At 33.9% G+C, this 24667-nt stretch overlaps 1 protein-coding gene across 1 annotated transcript in view; it reads right to left on the bottom strand.

Moving 5' to 3' along the window:
• HIPK3 (homeodomain interacting protein kinase 3) overlaps window positions 1-24207 on the bottom strand; it is a 93039-nt gene extending 68832 nt beyond the window's left edge. Inside the window, exon 1 of the mRNA XM_044681436.1 lies at window positions 24137-24207. The gene's annotated coding sequence lies outside the window, so the exon portion shown is untranslated. The remainder of the gene's footprint in view (window positions 1-24136) is intronic.
• Between the last annotated feature and the right edge of the window lie 460 nt (window positions 24208-24667).

Raw genomic sequence — 24667 nt, 5'->3', positions numbered from 1 at the left:
ACTGTATTAAAAAAACTGTGATGACAATAACCATGCTTGTGTCTTCCATTATTAGAAAGGACTCTTTATTTCCATAACATAACAGTGGTGAATCTTAGTTTTAGATATTTATTATTTACCAAGGAAAGGCCCATATTCTTTCATATTCTGTTGTGATGAGAAAAATGAATGTCATATATTTGCCAAAACTTTTTGCTGAGTCTACACTCATTTTTTATTATTCTTTTTATTGCTTTCCTAGTAAACCAAACCTACATGGTCCAGGTTTAAACCCAATCTGATCATAGTACATAAATCTCTATGATAGACTGCTGTAGTCACCTTACTAATACTTTATTTTAAATGTTTCATTAAGTGCTTATTAAGACTATTATATTGGTTTGTAGTTTGTTCTGACTTGCCCTGGTTTAGGTATCAATACCATATACGAGTATCATATAAGAAACTGAGGAGCTCTTCTTTTGTAATTTTTATCAACAACTTATGTTAGAATTATACTTTGAATTTTAGATAGAATTTATTTGTGTATTCTATCAAAGGTTTTTTTCCTCTGGATATTCATTTATGAATTGTTTAATTTCTTTTTCTGAGTTGTTTATATCCTCTTCCTCTTTCTATTACTATAGGTATCCATTAATGATTACTAATCATTTGAGTTTCCCCTCTTGAAAAATGTCCAAAGGGAAATTTACCTTTGTAAACTTCTAAGAGTTCCTTACATATTTTAGATGCCAAATTTTTAATTTGTTGTAAGAAAGACAATACAATGGATAGAGAGAGATAGCCTCAGAAATCAGGAAAGCCTGGGTTTGATTCCTGCTACAGACACAATGGCTGTGTCACCTAGGCCTAAACTTGTGTTCTGGGTAGCTCTTTAAAAGCCCAAACTGTAAAGAGGTGCTCATCTGCAACAGTGGAGGGAATGCTTTAGTAACCTATGAAATCACAGGTCCAAGTACCAAAAATATTTTACTCAGTCTCTTATATTCTTTTTATTTTGATGACGTTTTCTCTTATACAAAAAGTATTTTAATACAACAAAGCATATCTATTTTGTTATTTTTAATTACTATTTAGTAGAAAATCATTTAGTTCCCCACCATAGAAAGGTCATTTCATTTTTACTGTTTTATATTTTATGTTTGTCTATTATCCAGATGGAATTTATTGTAGTATATAATATGAGATGTGGTTCTAAATCCATTTCCTACTAAAAAGTTGTTAACCAAATTTTTCCAAGTATATTTGTTTAATAATCATTCCCCTAGGTTTTTGTTAGTTCTACATTTAGCAAACAATAATCTTCTGCATATGTTAGATGACATATCTCTATTCAATTCCACTGACCTATTTCTTTTTGTGAAGTTCCAGATAGTTTTGATAATTAGCTTATAATATATTTTAAAGTCAAAGAATGTAAGACCACTTTCATTAGTTTTGCATATTTTCCCCTATCAAATGCCTCAATATTCATGCCTATTTGTTATTCTACACGAATTTCCTTAAAATTTAAATCAATTCCTTAAAGAAATCTTGTCATCTTGATTGATAATAAATTAAAATGTAAAAATGTGAAATATGATCAATATGAAAATATGATCAATTCATGAATAGAATATTCATACCCTCCTTTAAGAAATTATCTTTCAAGGTTGTCCTTATAGAGAAGTCTTATGTGTATATGACTAGGCTAATACCCTATTATTTTATTATTTTTCTTATTTAACCAGGATGTTCTTTTATATGTTCCTTTTATTTATTATTAGCATATAAAAACACAAATAATTTTTATTGGGAAATCCTGCGTCCTGCAACCTACTAATTTATCTCCATTAAATTTCTGGTGGAGACACTCAAATTTTCTAGATACATGTTATCTACAAATAAGGATATTTATAATTCTTCATTTTCTATGTTAATTGCAAGAGTATCTTTTTTTCTCTTGTTGATATTACTGTAATTTCTAATGCTACGCAAATAAAATAGTCAAACTTGGTATTATTATAAAACTTGTAAACTTAATTTTGTACCTGTTATTAGTGAAATTGCATCTATTTCTTCCATCTTTGCCAATTATTGTGACCTGTGGTTTAAGGTTCATATTTTTAATTATGTTGCTAGAAAATTCCCCTACTGCTTTTTATATGTTCATCACAAATGAATGGTTGGATTTTATAAAAGACTTTTCTGAACCTTGTGATATTTTTTTAAGTTGATAATTTTTCTGATATTTTAGACTTGTATTAACTGACATAAAGCTTACTTAATGAGTTAAATTAATGCTATATTCTACTGCCTAATCTACTTTGTATTTCTATAACCAGGTTCCTTAAGATAATTGGTTTTAAAATCAACATTGCATTTGCCTAATATAAAGTAAACTGTGATTTTTCTCTAGAACTATGAATGAACTACTACAGAAACTATTTGTTCTTTAACTTTTTAAAAGAACAAGGGAAGTGTTATGGGGAGGAATTGGGGGGTGTCAAAGTAATTCTTTGGTTACAAATCTTCCTTCTCTAATTTCTATAAATTACAAATTGCTTCTGAATTTACATATTTGTCTAGAATCATCTATTTCATTTCATTTCTCTAATTTGTTAAGAATTTATAGAAATTAGAGTTCAAAGTATTCCCAGATGCAATTCTTTTGTTTTATTTTGTGTTGCCTAGTCAGGGCCACAGAAAAAGCCTCCAGGCAAAGGTGGGAATTTGAATTAAATCTAGAAGAGAGCCAGTCTAGGAGGCAACTTAAAAACTAGTTAGAAAACAAAGTAAACATAAGGAGATAATTAACAATGCAGCCTGTGGAGCACAGGCTAAAAGCCAAATGAGTGAGACAGAAGTGAGAGATCACTTATATAAATAGGTCAAAAATAGTTACCCTACTTTCATCAGAAGACATCCCAGGCAAGGGGGACAGCCAGTGCAAATGAGACACTATGAGATGGAAAGTTCTATGGGAGAAAATGCAAGACCAGTATTGCCGGCCCTTAAAGTATATGAGGTTCGGAGCCAGAAACACATTGGATGAAGGTAGGCAATAAATGTTAAGTGCCTACTATGTGCCAGGCACTGTGCCAAAGGACTGACCATTTGTTTCTGAAGGTCTCTCAGTGGGTGCACTTTTAACAGAAGACAATCTATCATGATAAAAGTGTAAGAAATTTAGAATGGCAAAGAAAATAAAATCATGTCCATTAACTGGGAAAATTGCTAAACTAATCGTGGTATATGAATCAAATGTATTATTACTGTGCTATAAGTAATGAGTATGATCAATTCAAAGAAGCATGAAAACACTTCCATTAACTGATGCAGAATAAATAGAGCCAAGATTACAATGGCACAATGGAAATAGAAAGAAGGACCACAAAACAATTGAAATTGTTGCAAAATTACAAAGAACAATCATGGCCCTAAAGAGACTGAATACATCTCTCTCTACTCCAGAGATGCCCAAAGTGGGCGCCACCGCCTAGTGGGTGCTGCAGCGATCCAGAGGAGCAGTGATGGCCACAGGTGCATTTGGGGGCAGTGAATAGTTTAGGTCAATAAATAGTTTCATAATTTCAAAGTTCAATGTTTCTAATTTACACCTTTCTTTACTATATTTTACGAAAAAGGTAGAAACATTAATACATTTATCTTTCCTATTAATTGCTATTAAAATTTTTTAAAAATTAATTTCCAGGGGGCGCTAAGTAATATTTTTTCTGGAAAGGGGGCGGTAGGCCAAAAAAGTTTGGGAGCCACTGGTCTACTTCTTTGCAGAGGTGAGTTTGAAAGGGTGGAACACTGCATTTTTTTTTTTTATAAATACACATATATCCCTTTTGCTGATTACATTTTTTTTCTTTTAAAAAATTCTTATGAGATGGTTCTGGGGAAGGAGAAAGGGGAGAAATACAGAGGGAAATTTAGATAATATAAATTCTCCAAATCACTTGTGAGAAGAATCCACATTAAAATAACTTGAGGTTCCAATCTCATAACCATCATATTTGCAAAGATAACAAAAAAAAGGAAAACAAAAATTGTTAGAGGGATGTGTGGCAATGTACTCTTAGGTGAAGTCATGAATTGGTTCAAAAATTTTAGAAAAACAATATGTAACTATACCCTAAAGTCACTACTAACTAATCACACCTAGCTATGCCCACTACTATCAAAAAGGGGAGGAGGGACCTCATTTGTACAAAAACATAACACCATTTTGTTTGGATAGAAAACTGGAATTAAAGGAAGTGCCTATCAACTGGGCAATAAAAAAAGTGAATTACGGTACATAAAACATCCTTGTGACGTGGACATTGTGCAGACATGACAAGGATCCTGTACCCCTTAACTCAGGCAGGCTGTGAACAGGGAAATTCCCTTCCCTCTTCCTGCCCTTGGGACTCCCAAGGCAAAAAACCATTACCCTAGGACTAAGCTGAGACAGACAAAAGAGATACACCTCCAGGACACACCCGGATAGCCTAAGCCCTGAGGGTCTCAGACAGACCCCCACCAATGCCGGAGTGCAAGGAGTCAAGTCCACACTACTGTAAAGAATATGAAAAATCCAGAACTGAGGCACTCAGGGAGCAGCCTCCCATGGTTGTTCAACTCATGCTGTCTTGCTGCCATTAATTCTATCTTACTAATAAATCTTTCTTTTTACTTTAAGCTAAGTTTGGAGTCCTCTCATTCCTGAGAAAGGTTTCCTTCCGAACCCAGAGGTCCACCATTTGCACCACTATAACCCTCGCACTACAAAAACATATGTATAAAACTATGTAAAATATCGATTCAGAAAAACCTAGGAAAACTTGTATAAATGGAAATAAGTAATGAAATCAGCAGAAGTAGGGGGCTAATTTATATGACAACACTATAAAGGACAGAAGTCTGTCTGATCAATACTAGAACCATGACTCCAAAAACTGATGAATCATGCTTCTCACCTCTCAAGAAATGAAGTGATGGACTAGAAGTACACAAATGAAACAATAATTACAGACAGTACTAATTTATTGGTCATCGTTTTCCAGCACTTGTTATAAGGGAAGGCAATTACATATTTTTTCATTGCAGGGAAAGGGGGAGAATGTTATGAAGAAAACAGGATAGTGAAGGTAATGTCCCTCAAAAAGGAAGCATAGAACTTCAACTAAACTTCTGTTTTTTTGTTTGTTTTTTTAACAGAAAAAAGTAGGAGAAAAATACAAGCATAGTAAATAGGGGCATCCTTTGAACAATTATGTTAAACTTATCTTTGCTTTTTTAAAACTTGTACATCATAGAAATTTGTGGGTTCACACGCAGTCCTTTTTCTCTTTGAACATGGATGTTTGTCAAGTTAATAAAAAGGAATTTTCAAAAATATATAAAACATGAAATCCCTTAAACCTATCTTTTTTAATTCAATTTTTTTTCTTCCTTTTTATGTGGGAGTAAAGTCAACTATTTCCTCACTTCTTTAATCAGGTACAAGCTGAGGAGACTACAAAGCTAAATCAATTTGTGACTCACTCATTCCTTTTTTATACTTACCAAGTTGCCACCCACTTAATTCCCAACCAGTTACTAATCAAGGAAGTTACAAGGTAACAAGATCTTTGTCAGCATAAGATGCGTTGCTAAAACCTCAAATTTTATTAAAGCTTTACAACCAGACGTACATTTCCCTATAAAATGCTTAGAATTATGCCATAATATATTTAAACCTATTTGCAACATATTTAAATACTCTCACACTGTAATTACAAACCAACCGAGGTGTTAGAATTTCTTTCTATAAACTGGCACCTATGGTCAAGAATGAAAACTGTACAAGAAAAACTAAACTCTAAGAACCCAGGTGGCTTTTAATTAGCCCAATTCCAAATATAAGGAAATAAGCCTTCCTCCTCTAGAAGTTACAAAATACTTACATAAACTTGGGTAGATTAAAAGGAACTCTACAAATATCTATGCATTTTATTTTTGGCAAATATTTGTTATTTAAAAATATCAAACCCATCCAAATTTTAGGATTTATAAACAGTAAGTAAGTATAGCTATCTCTTCCCCCTATCAGTACCGAGGATTTAATTTTCAATAAATTCACATTTCATGTTGTATTTTCAATTTTTTTAAGGGAAGTTGTTTTCAGGGCTTATCAAGTATCTTTCTTAACGAAAAATTAGCTCAAGAAGGCCTGGAGAGACATGCAGAGAAATTACCTGAAGTTTACTGGAAGCCTGTAAACAATAAAAAATTAAATTAAATATCTCAGCAATATTCAAGTCTCCCTCTCTAAAATAAACCAAAGGGGGTAGTTGGGTGGCTCGGTGGATTGAGAGTCAGACCCAGAGAAGGGAGATCCTGGGTTTAAATATGACTTCAGACACTTCCTAGCAGTGTGACTCTGGGCAAGTCACTTAACCCCCATTGCTTAGCCCTTACCACTCTTCTGCCTAGAACCAATACCCAGTATTGATTCTAAGACCAGAAGGTAAGGGGGTTTTTTAAATGAATGAAATAAAATAAACAAAAAAAATTATTTTTCACCTTACCATAAGGTTGCTCATTTCCTGTTTTTAAAACAACAAAAGGAAAAGACAAATGATGAAGTTTGGATATAAGGAGTAAGGTATAAAAACTCTGAATGTTTTTGAGTACATAAATCATAACATATCCTGAAAGTTCATAAATTAAAGTTTGCAGTCAAATGTACATGCTAAAACATGTAAACTGAAAATATACTCAGGTCTTGGATGTTTTTCACGGTATTGTGACCAAAGTGTCCAGAGAATGTGTTGACGCTAACACAATCAGCACATTAAATAACAAGCTTCATTTGGCTTTGCAAAACATTCCAACTTTAGTAATAAAAAAATACATGTTAGACATTCCAAAGTTGCTAGAAAATACACTGTCACACAACTAACAAGGATGTGTTATTGCCTTATTTACTCCACAAAGGCTCTATTAACCAAAACACCACTGTGGTTACCCCTAAAATGATTACCAGGTCACATTTCAGGAGACGTAGTCAAAGATTTGTTTTTTAAAACACCCTGCTCCATTATCTATTTTCATCATACATATCCGTACACCAAATGATATTACTAAAGGTTGTGTTAACAACTGCATGCCATATTACCAACAGTTGTGTTGATTTTTTTAAGTCCTTAAAATGAGCAAAAAAGACTACATTTCAGAAGGAAACACTGTCAATGTAAAAAAGAGGCTTATTACATAAGAACAAAAATTTGATGTAATTGAGTGGCATGAATACAGTTACTGAGTAACCCTAAAATAGGATGAAATGCTTGAATCTACCATACAAAAAACTATAAAATGAAAATTAAATAAAAGAAAGTCAAATGGATTGAAAATTGCAAGCAAAGCAAATTCTTCCTAGCAAGGCAGTTTATTTATGCTTCAAGTTTATTTAATGCAAAAAAAGAAAACGGAAATAAAGTGGGTAATGAAAAAATTTTACTGTAAAATTTTTGCTGGTTGGACCTCTAAAAATGGAGTTTGATTACATAATGTTCAAATTACCAGGGAGGTAGCCAATATACATGAGGAAGCTTAGGTAAATATTCTGATATTTTGAAGAAAATAATCAAAGGCAGTGAATATACATTAATCAACATATTTTAACAAGAATGAAATCCTAGAAAAGGATGCCTTCAAAAATCTACATTTCTAAGAAAGAAAAAACAATCAGGATTTAAAGTATCTATGCAGAGAAGGTAATGCAGGGGGTGTTGTATTAATACTAATACTTATTTATCAGCCTCAAAATCCTCCTAGTATAAGAAGTTACATCTATCACTTCCAGATCTTTTGTGGTCAAATAAAAAGCACAGATGACTGAAGCTCTTTTTGAAAACTGGTTTACACGTTATCTTAGCACAAACCATTTATCTTAGCACAGCTGGGAAAAATACAGCAAGATAACAACATCACATTTAAGCATTAATCATTTTGGATGATGTCCCAAGTAATTCAACTATATTTGATTCATACTGTTAGAATGTAAGCATGTAAATTCACAGAGATATGGGTAAAAATCTCGGCATCTACCAGACTTATATTCGAAATTTTAAAGAAAGAATGCAGTTCGGTTTATACTGTTAAATGACCTTTTTAAATAATAAAAAAAAATTCATGATATTAATGTAGGCTTATATTTAGATATGATAATCAGAATCTTAAATTTTTATTTTTAATTTTGTTTTCTATAACTATTTTAATCAGAAATGCATTTTCTTAACCATTGCTATCATATTAAATAAAAAATGCAAGCTTAAATTTTCACTGCATATTTCCATATTTTATATAATTATAATTTCAAATAATGAGAATTTGAATAATGCAATTAGTCACACTAATTGAGGCTTCACAGAATTTGTATCCCCAACATTCAGCACAGTGCTAGTACATAGTAAAATATTTAATGAATGCCTTTACTCGTTCTTTCTTTCTTAAAATTCTCTGTAACTAAACTCCAATTACCCTAAGAATGTTTGAAAATGGGGACAAGTACAAATTAACTGGATTTGAGGCTTTTTAACCCCAATTTATATCTGAAATTACTAGAATTATAAATATTGAGTAACTCATTAAATCCAGATCAAATGTTTAAAGTGGGAAAAATAAAAGAGGGAAGGGATGGGGAAAAAAAACATAAAAATATGCTGCCTCAGGGCCTGAGCATGGGAGGTTCTACGTTCTAAATCTGGCCTCAAGACCCTTTTGAGCTGTATGACCCTGTGCAAGTCAACTCCAATTGCCTAGCCCTTACCATTCTTCTTATTTGCAACCAATATCATCAATTCTAAAAAGTAAGAGTTGAAAAAAATATAGATGCTGGCTCTGCTAGCCATATTCTCAGTGGTACTAGAGAAGCAAGAACTTCAATAAATAGTCGCCAAATTCCAAAAAGCAAGTCTAAGCAGAGATCAATTTTATCATAACATTTTATGAAATTATTTAATATCAATAAAAACTCACTTAAAATTTTTAAAAAATAAGAAATAAAATTATTTTAATTTTATTTTATTCAATACTATATTTCTAATAAAACATGTTAGTGTCTTGATCTAAATTAAAGCTGTCTTTAAAAGCACTTAAATTTGATAAAAGAGCCAAAATGGCGAGGTAGCAACTCAGAACTCTCCCAACATTACAATAAACAACTTTAAAAGAACATCTACAGAGGGCGAGTAGGTGGCTCAGAGGTCTGAGAGACTGGTGTTCCTAGGTTCAAATTCATCCTCAGACACTTCCTAGCTGTGTGGCTCTGGGCAAGTCACTAGCCCTTACCTCTCTTCTGCCTTGGAACCACTACAAGTAGTGAGTCTAAGATAAAAATTTTTTAAAAGTAGTAACATCTCAAATAGCAATTTGGAAAGCCAAGAAAAGATCACAATGAGGCATTTTTCTGGTCTAAAACAACTTAGCAGGAGAGATTTGTGGCACAGGGTGTGGGGTGGGGAAGGTGGAGGCAGCACCAGCAATGGGCCTTGGTGGTGGCAGCAGCTTCTGAGAGCTCTCAGACTGGAAAAGATAAGGAAGGGGGAGAGACAACTGGTCAGAAAGAAATTATAACAGATCCTTTGCTAGCACTGGGCTGTAGGACCTGGTCCTGTTAGGCAATTCTACTGCCCATACACAGTTTTGTGGTTTTAGGTTTTTATTTTGGGGGGTCTGTGTTTTCTTTCACAACTTGATTAATACGGTAATATGCTTTGCATGACTGCACATGTATAATCTATATAAAATTGTTTGCCTTCTCAGTGAGAAGGAAAAAAAGGAAGACAGAATTTGGAACTCAAAAATTTTTTAAATGTTTGTTACAAGTTTTTTACATGTAATTGGAAAAAAATATATTTAAATTGGAAAAAATAATTAATGTTTTTTTTAAAAGAAAGAAATAAAAGGGACTATTTAAGAAAAACCTGGTAAGAACCAATACAAAATGAAGTGAGCAGAACTAGATTATATAACAGTAAAAGCAATATTATAATGATGATCAACCATGAAAAACTTTGCTATTCTGCTTAATACAACGATCCAAGAAAATTCCAAAGAACTCATGATGAAAAACCCTATCCACTGCAAGAGAGAGAACTGGTGAACTCTGAATGCATATTGAGACATATGATTTTTTTAACTTTTATTTTTCTTGCTCTGGGTTTTTTTTAATTACACATAAAAACAATTTTTGACAATTGTTTTCTGACATTCCATGATTCAGATTCTCTCCCTACCCAGGAGGTAAAAAGTCTGATATAGGTTATACCAGTTATTTCATGTAATATACAGAAGACACATACCGCACATACAATTAAAAAAAAAACTTAAGAAGGAAATAAAGTGGAAGGCATGCTTCGATTTGTACTCAGACTCCAACAGTTCCTTCTTTGTCTGTGGAAAGCATTTTTCATGAGTCCCTGGTGGATAACTTGAATAAACTGCCCAGGGGCACAGAGCTAGGCCAGTTTTTTTATTTTTAATCCTTACTTTCGGTCCTAGTAACAACTCTAACAGAGAAGGGCAAGAGCTAGGTAACAGAAGTTAAATGACTTACCCAGGGCTACTAGAAATGCCTGAGGTCACATTTGAACTCAAGTCCTCCCAACTCCAGGCCTAGCATTCTATCCACTGCACTACTAGGCTGTCCAAACTGTGTAAAGGGAATTTCATCCCCTCCCCCTCCTAGACTGTGGGCCCATTTCCCACATCCTATTGTGTGATATGGGGGAAGGGGGAATAAAGATGTGTTGTAGACTGCATCCACCCTCTCTACTTCCCTGAATGCAGCGTGAAAGGACAGAGAGTCCTGCGGGATGATCAACATGTGGTCAGACTTAGAGTAGAAAAATAGAATTTAAACCTATACCTATCTAACAAAACAAAAGCATCATTTGTTCAGTTATTTTCAGTTGTGTTCTACTCTTTGTGACCCCATTTGTGGTTTTCTTGGCAAGAAAACTTGGAAGCAATGTACCATTTTGTTCTCTAACTCATCTTACAGATAAGGAAACTGAGGCATAATGGGTTAAGTGACTTGCCCAGGGTCATACAGCTAGTAGTAAGTGTCTCAGGAGAGATTTGAACTCAGGAAGTTGAATCTTCTTCATTCTAAGCCCAGCACTCTATTCACTGGGCCACCTAGCTGGTACCCTGTGGATATCTTGGAAGTTTGCTTTGCTGATAACAGTTTGGTCCTTCACAGTTGATCATCATACAATATTTCTGTAATTGAATGCGGTGTTCTCCTGGTTCTGCTGATTTCACTTTGTGTCAGTTCAGAGAAGTCTTTCCAGTTTTTTCTGAACTCATCCTGTTCAACGTTTCTTATAGCACAATAGTATTCCATTACAACTTGGTCAACCATTCCCCAATTAATGGATACTTCCTTGGTTTCCAATTTTTTGCCACTACAAAAAGAGCTGCTAAAAATATTTTGGTACAAGTAAGTCCTTTCCCCTTATCCTTGATCTCTTTGGGATACAGACTCAGTAGTGGTATTGCTAGATCAAAGGGTATGTATAGTTTTATGGCTCTTTGGATGTGATTACATATTGCTCTCCAGAATGGATATATCAGTTCACAGTATCACATTCATACCAAGAATATATTAAGTGTCCTAATTTTGCCACCTCCCCTTCAACATTTATCATTTTCCTTCTTGGTCATATTAGCTAATCTTATGGGTGTCAGGTAGTATGTCAGTTGTTTTAATCTGCATTTCTCTAATAAATGGTGATTTTGAGCATTTTTAAATATGACTATAGATTTTCTTTTTTTTGGCATAACTAAAATGGAAATATGCTTTGCATAATTACATATGTATAATTGATATCATATTGCTTACCTTCTCAGTGGGTGGGGGAAGGGAGAAAAAATTTTAAAAATGTTTAATGTTAAAAACAAATAATAATTCTATTAAAAATAAAGTAAAACAAAGATTTCCAAAAGCACATAAGTTCGCCTAGTCAAAGATATTTCAAGTCATATAAAAATGAGTTGTATTTGTGTCAATCCAAATATTTTTCATTTCAGAGAAACTAAAGGAGAAGAGGTAGAAAATTACATCAACTTTTCAACAGCATACCTTTTGAAAAAGCACCTGATATTTAGAAAACATTGGTAATTAGGAAGATTTTGAGGTCAGAAAAAATAAACTCTCAAAACATGGTTAACAATATTCTTCCAAAGAATATTAAGGTCCCAGTGTAACCTATACTACTGTTTCTAAAATTATGTTTTATGTAATTCATATACATAAAACTCACACTTTATGTAAACTTCTGGTTTTGGATGATTAGATATTCTATTTATAGTTATTTTTTAAAAGCAAGAAATCTTAGGAATGACCACACACTATGGCTTCATGAGACAATGGCCAAATACAAAAAAGTATAAAAATATAAAGGCATTTAAAATACAGATTTTCTCAGAACTTGGAAGGGGGACAGGGGGTCCAACTCCCTAACTTTATAGATAAGGAAACCTAAGTCCGTAAGTTCAATTACTTAATTGTCCAAGGTTGTAAAGATGATAAATAAGAGACACAGGATTTAAATCAAACTCTTCTAATGTCAGATCCTGTACTCTTTTCATTATACCATTATAAAATAAAAAGAAATATAGTGTTCCTTTCTTCTTTCCTTCCTCACCTAAATTTGAAATCTGGAGCAAGTAAGAGAAGTCCAAAGAGAGTCAAATGAAGCTCAAGAAAAATTACAGTGATCTTTCAAGGAATCTTAACATACCCTAAGTAGTACAGTTTTAGAAGTGTCACAAAACTCATTAAATGTAGACAATCGTTTATCATGATCAAATAATAATGATCAATTTGATGACTATATGGGGGAACAGAGTAAGGACATCAATTTCTTTTTTTTCCCCACCAAAGGCTTTTTTATTTCAAATAAATCTGCATGATCTATTTTCATTTTGTATCAGCTACATTTCCTAATGCATATCTCCTCCCAGCCTTCTTTTAGAAACCCATCTTTCATAATCAGGAATTTTAAAAGAGGATGATAAAAAAGCAGATAAAATTAATCAAAGTACTGACAAAGTCTGATTGGGCTATCTGCCCTATTCCATGTCTCCAGTATGCAAAAAACTAGGTGGAAACATCTTTTCATATCTCTTCTTTGGGATCGAATTTGCTCATTATAAATTTTTTTTAACCCTTATCTTCTCTCTTAGAATCAATACTGTGTTTTGGTTCCAAGACAGAGACAAAGTAAGACTAGGCAATGGAGGTTAAGTACCTTGCACAGAAACTCAGCAAGAGCCAAATTTGAACCTCTAGGCCTGTCTCAATCTCCTTAGCCACCTACTAGCTGCCCTGAGCTCATAATTTTAAACATGAAGTTATGATTGTTTTATTGTTCTTTCCAATTATATGGTTGCAGGTATTGAATATATTGTTTTCCTAGTTCTTCTGGCTCCACTTTACATCAATTTGTATGAGTCTTTACATGATTCTCTTATTCATCTTATTCATCATTCAAATGAGCACAATAATGTCTATTATTCGTGAACCACACATTTCTAGCCATTCTCCAAACCAATGAGCATTTACTTTAATTATAGTTCTTTACTATCGTGATGCTGTTTTGTGTTGCATATGTTTTCTTCCTTTTTGTCTGTGTAATTAGAATTTGCTCCCCAGGACTCTCTTACCCAGCATCCCATTTGCATATACACACAGTCTCAGCGTGACCACATAAATGGGATACCGAGGAGTAAGAGAGTTCTGGGGAGCAAATTCTAATTACACATGTCCTTCACTTTCTTAGAACATATAGTTAGCAGAAGAATCTCTGAAGGAAATGGTATGAACATTTTAGAAGCCATCAATTTTAAAACCCTGCTATTAAATTATTGGTGACTAATTTTTCAAAAGAAGTTTAGAAATCTAAATAATATATAGCCAAATCAAATATTTTGCTTTCCCTAGGTTCTTTTCCAAACAAAACAATGGATGATCAAATCTCCAAAAGACAGAAAAAAGCCTGAATCCACACAAAAAGAATCACCATAAGAATTTGCTAGATTACCACACAAATCTTTGAAAATAGAAAAGGAAAAAAAGGGAAATAGACATATTGTTGATTATGTTGAATTTTTTAATAATCAAACTAATCAGAAAAGAAAAATGATAAAATCTCACAAACTTTTTGCAGATCATTCTTTTTTCTGATAAAAAAAAACCACTGGTACTAAGTTTTTGCATTAATAAAGAAATCCAAATATGAAGATCTTTCTTAAAATCATGAAAATAATCAGCAATCATAAAACAATCCTAATGAAAAACATCAGAATGGTACAGTAAAGAGTATTGGATTTACAATCAGAGGTAGGTACAAATTCCAGGTCTGCCATTTATTATCCATACCCCTTTGGAAAAAATCATTTAACCTTTCTGAACTTCAAGTTTCCTTCTCTATAAAATGATGGCATTAGACAGCCTCCCCCCGCCCTTCTAGTTCTAAATCTATGATAATAATCAAATTATAACATTTGTTCCTTAAATTGTCTTATTTTTTCATCCAAAATGATTTATTGGTTAGATAATTATAGCTGAATAATTTCTAAAACTAAGAAAGCAAAATATTTTTTAGTTATTCAACTATATATCAACAAAAGATGAATCACATTCCATTAACCTCAGTGTTATTGACGATGTTACACTGTTATGTTTCTTACAAAAGTTTTATAGATTCACTCATGGCCATGAGAAGACTGGTAAAACTAGAACTGTGAATTCTTAAATTCATAAATTATAAAATGTTATTGATATAGTAAAAAAATTTCAAAATACAAGTTATAGCACTGCAACAAATATTATAGTTAAGTGAAATCAAGCAAGCATTCTTCAAGAAAATAAATTTGCTTAATTTCTGTTGTGTGTAGCATGCCAGCATTCTTTATTAAAAAAGGCAGCTTCTCAAGGGCAGTGAGGTGGCTCAGTGTATAGAATGCCAGGCCTGAAGTAGGGAAGACCTGGGATCAAATCTAACTTTGAACATTTCCTAGCTATGTGGCCCTGGGCTTAGCTCTTGCCCTCCGATCTTGAAGTTATTAATAAACAAAAAGTTAATGAATATGGAAAGAGTAATAAGAAAGACTTCATTTTGTTCTAGTTATACTGAATTCTGGAAAGTAATGTACAAAGGAAGTGAAAAGGGCGATGAACTTAGAGACACAGGACTGAACATGAATCCAGACACTGCCACTTACTGCTCCTTGACCTTTCCCAGGATTTAATTATCTGTAAAAAGAGGTGGTTGATCCAGATCATGTGGGTCCCATAGTCCCTTTTACCTTTAGATTAAAAGTTCTTAATCTAAGGTCCATAATCTTGTAATAGTATTTCAATTCAACAATTTTATTTTATACATTTGACAATATTATTCATTTGTTTGTTTATGTATTTCTTTTTTTAAGAGCCCTTACCTTCCATCTTGGAATTAATACTCTGTTATTGGTTCCAAGGCAGAAGAGTGGTAAGGACTAGGCAATGGGGAGGTCAAGTGACAAGTGTCTGAGGTCAGATTTGAACCTAGGACCTCTCTTCTCTAGGCCTGGCTCTCAATCCACTGAGCCACCTAGTTGTGCCAGACAATATTACTTAGAGGAGTTCATAGGTTTCCACAAGCTGCCAAAGGGATACATGCCACCAAAAAAAAAAAAAAAAAAAAAGGTTAAAACTCCTTGCTCTAGATTTATGACTTAAGATCTTACATGGGACCTCTCAGTGAAATATGATCATCCTGTGTCTGAATGATCTTTGTCTCTTCCTTCTCTTATCTTATCCAGTTACCAGCCTCTATCAATAGAAACTCAACTCATCACAACTGACACTCCAACCAAACTGAACAACTTTCTGAATCCTGAGCATACAACTCTGTCCTATCTCCATGCTTTTTCTTACATTGTTCTCACTGTATGTCTGAAATGTCTATTCTCTTATCCTTCTGCTCATTCTTCTCAATTCGACTCAAATGCCAAGTCTTTTATGATGCCCTCCCTGATTCCCTTCCCCCACATCCATAACTCCCCTTTTCCCTTTTGATCTCATGTTGTACTTTGTTTTGAAGCACTTAATATTGTGCATACTTCTATTAGACTACAGAACTCCTTAAAGATGTTCCACACCTTGATAAAGTTCTGCATGCGTCCTAATATAAAAATATTCAATTGAGTGGGGAGTTGATAAATTATATTTTCATTTTTTCCAATCACTAAAAAACACAATTCAACAGCATGTGCTATTAAAGCACTAAATCAAAAACAAAAGTGTATAAGGCACTGAACCAATCAACAAGCATATAGGCTCCAGTCGGGATACAAATGAACCCAGTCTGGAAGGAGCTCATATTGTAATGACACTGTGGTAAATAGGAATGCAATGCCAGAAATTGATTCTGTGACCAAATCTATTCCAGATATCTTCAAATTTAGTGCACAATAATAGGTGACTAATCTACAGATTGAGAGCATCACATCAAGTTTTTTAAACTATTTTTTATAGTCAACCAAAGTTGCAAGCTTCAAATTTTTCAGGAAATCTTTTTAGATTACTCTCTCTTTGTACTCACAATTAAACAAACTAAATCAAAAAGAGCTATAAACATTTTAACTTTGAAATAGAATAAGAATATTAAAGCTTTTGAGCTTTGCGATCAACAAGCATGAGATCTTTAATATTTGCATACCTACTAACATGCAATTCATAGTTTTAGGCACTGGAAATATAAATACAAAACAATAAATAATCTCTGAGGACAAGTCCTGGGAGTTGATGTTATAATGCAGAAAAATATTGTCATATACAGGAAATCTTGAGAAAGGAGCACAAACAGCTAAAGATATTTTTTAAAAGGCATCATACAGAAGTTGACATATAAATGAATAAACCTGGAGAGTAGATTCCGAACTTATTCCAGATGTGGAAGAGGAAAATGAACTGTCAAGTAAGGAAAATGGTCAGTATGCCAATTGGGCCAGACTAAGGGGAATGGTGTGCCATGAATCTTTAAAGAAAGGTGCTGATTAATTTGTATTTTAACTCTAAGGACAATGAGGAGCCACTCAAGATTCTTGAGCAAGGAGGTGATGTAGCAAGCTTTAGGAAGATGAATTTAGGAACTGTTCAGAGAATATATGGAGAGAAAATGGAAGCCAGGGCATCAACAGAAATTACAAAAGTCCAGGTGAGAGGGGATTCAGGACTAACCAACTGATGGTCATGTGAAAAGAAAGAAAAGTTAGGTAAGAAGGATACTGTAGAGAGAGACTCCAGTTGGCAAATGACTAGATATAGTAGGGAGAGAAGAGCTGGGAATGATTTCAAGACATCACCTTGGATACTATCCACAAAGAGTGGTGTTGCCCTTAACAGAAATAGGGAAGTTTAGAACAGAGGTGGGTTTAGAAAAGATTTCATTTCGTAACTAGTTGATATCCAAAAGGTTAAGTGAAACATGGAGTAGACTAGGGCATCATCTTATCTACCCCAAGATAAATGAACTTAAAAGAGCTAATAATATCACCAAGAAAAAAGTATTAGAGAAAGAAAGGAAATGGTTGATGAACCAGCAAAAGAGTGCACAATTTAATGAAAAAAAAAGAGAGTAAAGAGAATATACTGGAAGAAGGGGCAGTCACATTGTCAATGAGGTAAAGGATTTTTAAAGTTTGAGAAATGAGAAAAGTCCATTAGATTTTGCAATTAAAAGATCTGGTGACCTCAGAAAGAATAAGCTCATTGATAAACCTAAAAAAGTGAAATTGAAAACCAGGATGCAAAGTGTTTAAGAGTGGAAGGAGAAGAAAGTGTAGGCAATTGAGTATATATGAGTTTGCTATGAAAGACAGGAGATACTAGGATAATAGCTTGTAGGAACAGTAGGGTTAAAGTGAAGTATTTTCTTAGGCTGAGAAGAGCTGGACATGTTTGAAAAAAGAAGGTTGGAAACCAGTAGAAATGAAATGACTGAGGCTGTGAGATGGAAGAGGATAGGATTAAAGGTCTAAAAAGAAGGTTTATCTTTGGCCAGGACTGGGGAATAATGGTGAGTACTTTTGAAGTATAAAAATAAAAGGGAAGTATGATAGGAGGACTTTATTCTCTCAGTAAGTAGAACACAAGATTCTCTGATGAAATGGGAAATTGAAGGGGAAATGGTGATTTAGGAGAATTAAAGAGAAGAAAGAAGGTTTGAAATAGTTACTACAGGGAGTATTACAGAAAGTCAATTAGGAAAAGAATAAAAGGATTGCCAAATGCAGCAAAGAGGGCCAAGCTGAGATCAAATAACAAAAATTTGTAGTGCATCCAATCAACATAGTCCTGAGACTTTCTCCAATGTTATTCAGGAGCCTATGAGTAGAAATAGGGGAAAAAAGATAATGAGCATGAGATAATGAGCAAGACAAGGAGGCAATAGATTTAGGGAAAGAGTAAATCAAACTGGTTAACTATACAATCCAGATTGGAAAAGAAAGTGAGACCTAAACAGCAAGAGACTGGAATAACAAAAGATTGTGGTAAAGATGAAGCACAGGTTTAGAAGGTGTGAAACACAGGGAAAGATGGGAGGAAGGGAGAGCTGACAGTTTTAGGAATGGAAGGCTTCAAGGATCAAATGAAAAATGTACTGTTTTACAGAGAATCAACAAAAATTCCTGACCTCTAACAGCTGATAAGCTTCAAGCCTGTGATCTAAACATGGGGTTAGGGGAAACTTGATTAAAATTAACCTGAAAATAATTTTAAATTATTAAGATCATCTATGCCACAAGATCAATTTTCAAACCTAAATAGACTTTCAATTGACATGTTGCAAATCACATGAACTATGATGATATAATTAATTACTTAGCTTTGGCTATAATTGTAATCACTATAAAATTGCCATTATATTTGTATATACAGAAGTAAAAACTTTGTTGTGGTATAAATTGTTATACTTCCAAATTATATTAAACTAGTTTAAGAGATTTTTTTTAATTTTCATTTTCAAATAGAAGTGAGCCTTTTATATTTAACACAACAGTTTTCTGGCTATCTGTCTTTAAGCATCTAAGACTAACAAACAAAATGCCAGGTATTTTAAGATTATCACAAAGCTTTACATACCTCATAGGCAAACTGCCCAAAATTCTTCCATTCAATTATATCCCTAAAAGAAAGGGCACTACCTACTTCATCTTAACAAAAGTTTATGATCAACAGAAACAAATGTTACATTACACTAAACAATGAACAAATTTCTCTAGGAAATCCAATTCTATTTTTAGTATGGAATCTCCATCGGGCTTATTATTTAAAAACAGCAATATTATACAACTGAAGTCATATGGTCTTCCAAACCTATTAGATCCTTTTTGTATTATTAAACGGATGACAAACCAGCATACAAAAAATAAATAAATAAACATAATTTTCAAAGCCCTTAAAAGGATTGTTTATAGGATTCTATAAAGTCCTAGCCACAGGTATTTCAGAGTCCACCGTTCTGGAAAATTAAGTTTTTCTTTATATTTCATGCATCCCCAGGAAAAACATTTAAGAAAAGGGAAAAAAGCAAAACAACTGGGAATTATTAAAATTGTTTTAATCAACTCATTTAAAAATTTTTCTAAAATGGAACTTTCTCACAATCAAAACAAATTTTTCTTTTTTTCCTATCAAATGTTAGCTTATAAATTTCATCTATTACAGATAGAAATATATTTTAGAATAATCAGACACAAAATTAACTTTTAAAAAGCCTCTTTTTTTCCATAGTCGTTAAAACCAAACTGAATTTTACTGAACATCTTAAAGAGTTACTATTATAAACAGTTGTGTAAAACACAAAAGAATTATATCTGAACCTTCTCCTTGGTGACTCCACCTCATCTCTTCCTCACTTTTTATATCCCCAGAGTTTAGCACAATGCCAGGCACATATGTGCTAAATGTTTAAAACAGGTCAAAACAGAAAGGGTTAATAAATGTTTAAGTTACTACTAAAATTTTTCTAAGCAACACATAAAAACAGGAATCAGAAAAAATCAAGGGAAGAAAATCAGCTTAGACCAAACAACCCAATTAAAAGATGACTACAATAGCAAGGACAGAGTAACAAAGTTCAGAACTTGTCAAATAACAGGTTGTAGACTAGCCCTGTTTTAATTAAAGCTGTTTCATTTGTTTAATTAAGCTGCTTTTACCTGCAGCATAACCTTTTTAAAAATTGTAGTCAAAATACCTTATCATTCCTAGACACTGCACCTTGAGTAAATCCTTTCCATGCTGAAGAAGTAATCCAAAAAGAGGAGATGGTGAGAAGTAGAAGTTAGGAGGAAGCAGGAGAGAAAAAGAAAAGATGGAAGTAGAACCCAAGGAATATAAAACCAGAGACAGAGATGCTAATACTATTTCAACCAGACTGATCATTTAACAGGTGTCACTGGCCTATTCTTATCCTTCCAGCTATCACTACAATTGCTCACTGACTTTCTTTGTCTTCATAAATAAATGAACTTTGATCCCCAGAAATTTGAGCTTTTAGGTCAAAACATATTTCTCATTTTTTTCTAAAATCAACCCAAAATCCCTAATCTCTTTTTAGGATATTTATGTTAAAGGACACTAAGTTTCAACCAAATAGAAATGGTTTGGATTCAACCAAAAAAACAAATACTATGTGTTTAAGAATTTTACATTTTTAGCCCTTAGTTCACATAAATGAAAACATACTTTATGCCACCATAAATGGTTTGGATCTAATTAACAATACATTTAAAAGTCTAACAGTTCAGTCCTAACTAGGCTGGAAAAAGAATAAAAGTTTTCAGAAATACTGACTTGGCACCAAAAAAATATAGGTGAAGTTTTTAAAAATAAGTAAATCTTCTCAATAATTTATTGAGAGGCTTCAGAAAAGAAGAAAAAAAAAAACCACATCTGTGCCCCAATTTCAAGTCATACAAATACCAGTGGCAAACCAGACTTAAAACTATAAGAACACGACTGGTTCAGTCCTCTGACAGTTCTTAACATCATACAAGCAATGTTTTCATAATCCCAAATGCTTTGTACTTTAATCATGGCACAATGAAATGGCCAAATTTTACTCCCTTTATTCAGTTTCCATGGCACACAGACACGTTGAAATACCTGAAGAGAGAGGAACCCGATATGCTTTTTTTTAAAAAGAGCAATATCTAATTTTACTAAAATGTATGCAATACAGTTTTTATCCAACACACATTAACTGAGATAGTTAAAACTCAAAATAAGGAAATTATAACCTATAAAAGTTGTGCACTAACCAAAAGCACACTTAATTTAAACTAAACTAACCAAAATAAGTGGACTATACTCTCACAAGATATGGATTTTAGGTATATATATATATCCTTCCCACCCCCATATCCTCCATTGATAGAAATGTCATCAATCCCTCAAAAAGTTCAGCTTTGCACCATCACTCATCTGATATTAACTGCTTAAGGTATTACCTAAGAGGTGGTCTTTCTTTTCAGCAGCTGGATCCCAAAGCATAAAGAGCTTTATGGAAGATTTCCTATTGACCTAAATTTCCCCTATAAACAAACAGTTGACCATTGTAAAGATCTTAACAGTTTAAGGCAATTCAGGTTATTTAAAAGGTGAGCAGCAATACCATATCATGCTTCTTGAGAATACTGCCTTTAAAAAGAGAGACACAGACAGGCTGCCTCATTCTGGACAAGCTGAGGTTCTACTTTGTCTTCAAGAGTAGCTTCCATGTAGAGCATATCACAATGGAGGTCACAAAGGCTTTAGAAGGTCCATTTCAGAGGAAAGGTTGTACCTTAGTACAGTATTAATGCCTAAAGAAAAAGGCATTCTAAGCTTTAATAAGGCAGGAAATTAGGAGAAATGCAACTCAGAAATTTTACAACATGCTAACTTATTCTGACAACAACATTATGATAATCATGTAACAAGTTATTCTATGGTCTCTAGTAATTATAAAATAAGAGTAACAAATTAAATGTACTAAGTTACAAACCCCTTTGACAAGTAAAGGTTCTGACATAAATTGTGTCATGACATCTTTTCATTTCCTTACTCAAATCTGAAGATTCCTCAAAAGGTTACATCTCTTCATACTTCTGAATCAACTGAGAAGAAATTCTGTCCTAAACACAGATTAGACAAATTGCTAGTGTACAGTGAGAAGAGGAAGACTTGTCTATGTCACTAAATGAAAAGACCAAAAGTACAGTAAAAATACTGTACTTAATCTTGATTTTTTTTAAGGAAAAATATTGTGGGGAAAAAAAAGTATTCCAAAGGCATGACATCTACTCAGTTTAATAAACAGTTCCGAGCTTCTGAAATCTCTGGTTTTCTGCTCCTGCATTCTTTCCACACCTAAGTCCATATTATCTTATCATCCAGTGATTGTGCTTCATATATTTCAAATAAAAACAAACTAATCAGAGAACCAGTATACTGGTCAAGGATAGCTTGAAAAGTTGTTTCCTAAAGATTCTACAAAAGACTATGGTTAAAAATAAGAATCTATGGCCATTATATCAACCTAATTACAATTATTTCATTTTTTAGTTTTCCATGTACAGACTCAGACAAAAGCAAAATCCTGAAAAGAAGGCAAGTTTCTTTCTGAGCATTTTAACAAAAGATTAACTCCTACCTCAAAAGAAATTATAAGTGAATATGAATCTAAAATCTCAGTCCCAGAAACTAAAGACAAGGTTGATTTTAAAGTTACACTGACTAGTGAAAAATTTAATATGAAAATAAGGCTGATTCTCCATCTGCTTGGCTAGCATAGATGTTTAGTTATCATCTGAGTCCATGTATGAATCCAAACTATTTAATAATTAAGTAAATAGCATGATAAGACACTAGGATTTGCTTTGTATTTTCAAGCTCATTTTCCCTTATTCTAAAGAATTCTAATTTACTTTCATTCTATTTGGTTATAATGCAGTTTCCCATGCCTATAATGCAGTGACAACATATATGAGCCATTAGTCAAGGCGTCTCATATATTATTTTTAACTTTAGTTGCTTGGCACTTTATATTTAGACCCTGACACGAATGAACCACCAATTCACCTTTTCACCTTTCAATATAAAAACAAATTTCAAAAACCAAGAAGTTTCAAAGAAAAAAATTGGAGGGTGTAAAAAACCAAAAACAATCTAAGCACTATGTTCATATATGATATTCCACACAGTCCATAAATATAAAAAATAACTTGTTGATTTAAAGCAACTTTATTTGGTTTTCTTACTTTTCACACTCATTAAAAAATAATGTATAATTGGTACTTTAATAACTAATTAATGGAATTTTGTTTACTTTAAATACGAAGTATAATACTTGAGCTCAATTATGACCTATCAAGACCTTATCATTGCTCATTGTATAAAATTAGCACTGAACATGCAAACATAAGCAGAAGCTAGTCTTATCAAGTATAGAGTGAGTGGGAGAATCTCAATTCTTAGAAGTTAAATCTGAGGAGCTAGTATGAAAGTAGGCTCTAAAAAATTGATCCCAAAAGTAGCCATAGAGCACGCTCAAAGTTTTCATCAAACAGAAATTTCCTTCTTTAGAAACAATCAACTTGATATTAAACAATAAGAATTTCAGAAATAAACTTTCAAAGAAAAAAATTTTCCCCAAGTACTTCCATTTAGGGAAGCACCATCAACAAGAATGGACGTAAAAAAATGGAAACAGTTTTTAATTATGACCTGAATATCTAGAAGTCTAGACTCGGCAAAGCTCAGTACCCCAAATACCAAAAAAAAAAAAAAAAAAAAAAAAAAAAAAAAAAAAAAACCGTCTTCCAACAGAGCGGAGCAACAAGCTCTCTTCCAAAGGCAGAATCTGTGGCGTACAAAAAGCATGACAGGTGGGAAGAGGCAATTCCCATTCGACCTACCCCAAGCTGGTGAAAACTCTGGTTCAAGGAAGGACTCGGCATCTTATGACTTCACCACTCACAGGCCCAAAGGAGTTTAAAGGCTGACACCTAGCCCAACCCAGCCCCCACGGCTGTTTCTTCGGAAGCGCCCATCCCTCCACTTCGCGGAGAGCCCACGTACCATTTCACTGCACCCGTCTCGGTCGCGACAAGAATAGAGACGTATTTTTGTGACATTTGCCCAAGTTTCCGTGGGCCCGCCCGAAAGGGAAGCGGCAGCGGCTGCTGTAAGGGGAGAAGTCCAGACAGCGACAGCAGCAGCAGCAGCCGCAGCCGCAGCAGCCGCCGCCGCCGCCACGCCTTCCCCGGCCCTGGCAATTGGAAGCCGAGGAGCAGGATCACATTTCTCTTTCACAACAATCACACACACACGCATCTCCCGGGGAGTTTGACACACTCCATCCCCACCGGCTCCTCCGAGTCGTCGCCGCCGCCACCGCCCGCAGGGGCAAAGGGGGAGGGGGTGCAGGGACAAGGGAGAGAGTGTAAGGAAGGCTTTCATTGGGGTGTGAGGGGGTGTCTAGGCTAAGGACAAGAGCGGGAAGATGCAAGGGAGGGCTTTTATGGAGGAGGGTCTAAGGTAAGGACTAGGGGGTAGGCGTAGGGGAGGGCTTTTATAGGGTCTAGGGGAATGACGGGGGAGGATTGTGGG

Source organism: Gracilinanus agilis, chromosome 6, assembly GCF_016433145.1.
Source record: "Gracilinanus agilis isolate LMUSP501 chromosome 6, AgileGrace, whole genome shotgun sequence".
In the NCBI taxonomy this organism is placed as follows: Eukaryota; Metazoa; Chordata; class Mammalia; order Didelphimorphia; family Didelphidae; genus Gracilinanus; species Gracilinanus agilis.
Note: the sequence above shows the minus strand (reverse complement) of the source record. Positions and strands in the feature narration are given on the sequence as shown.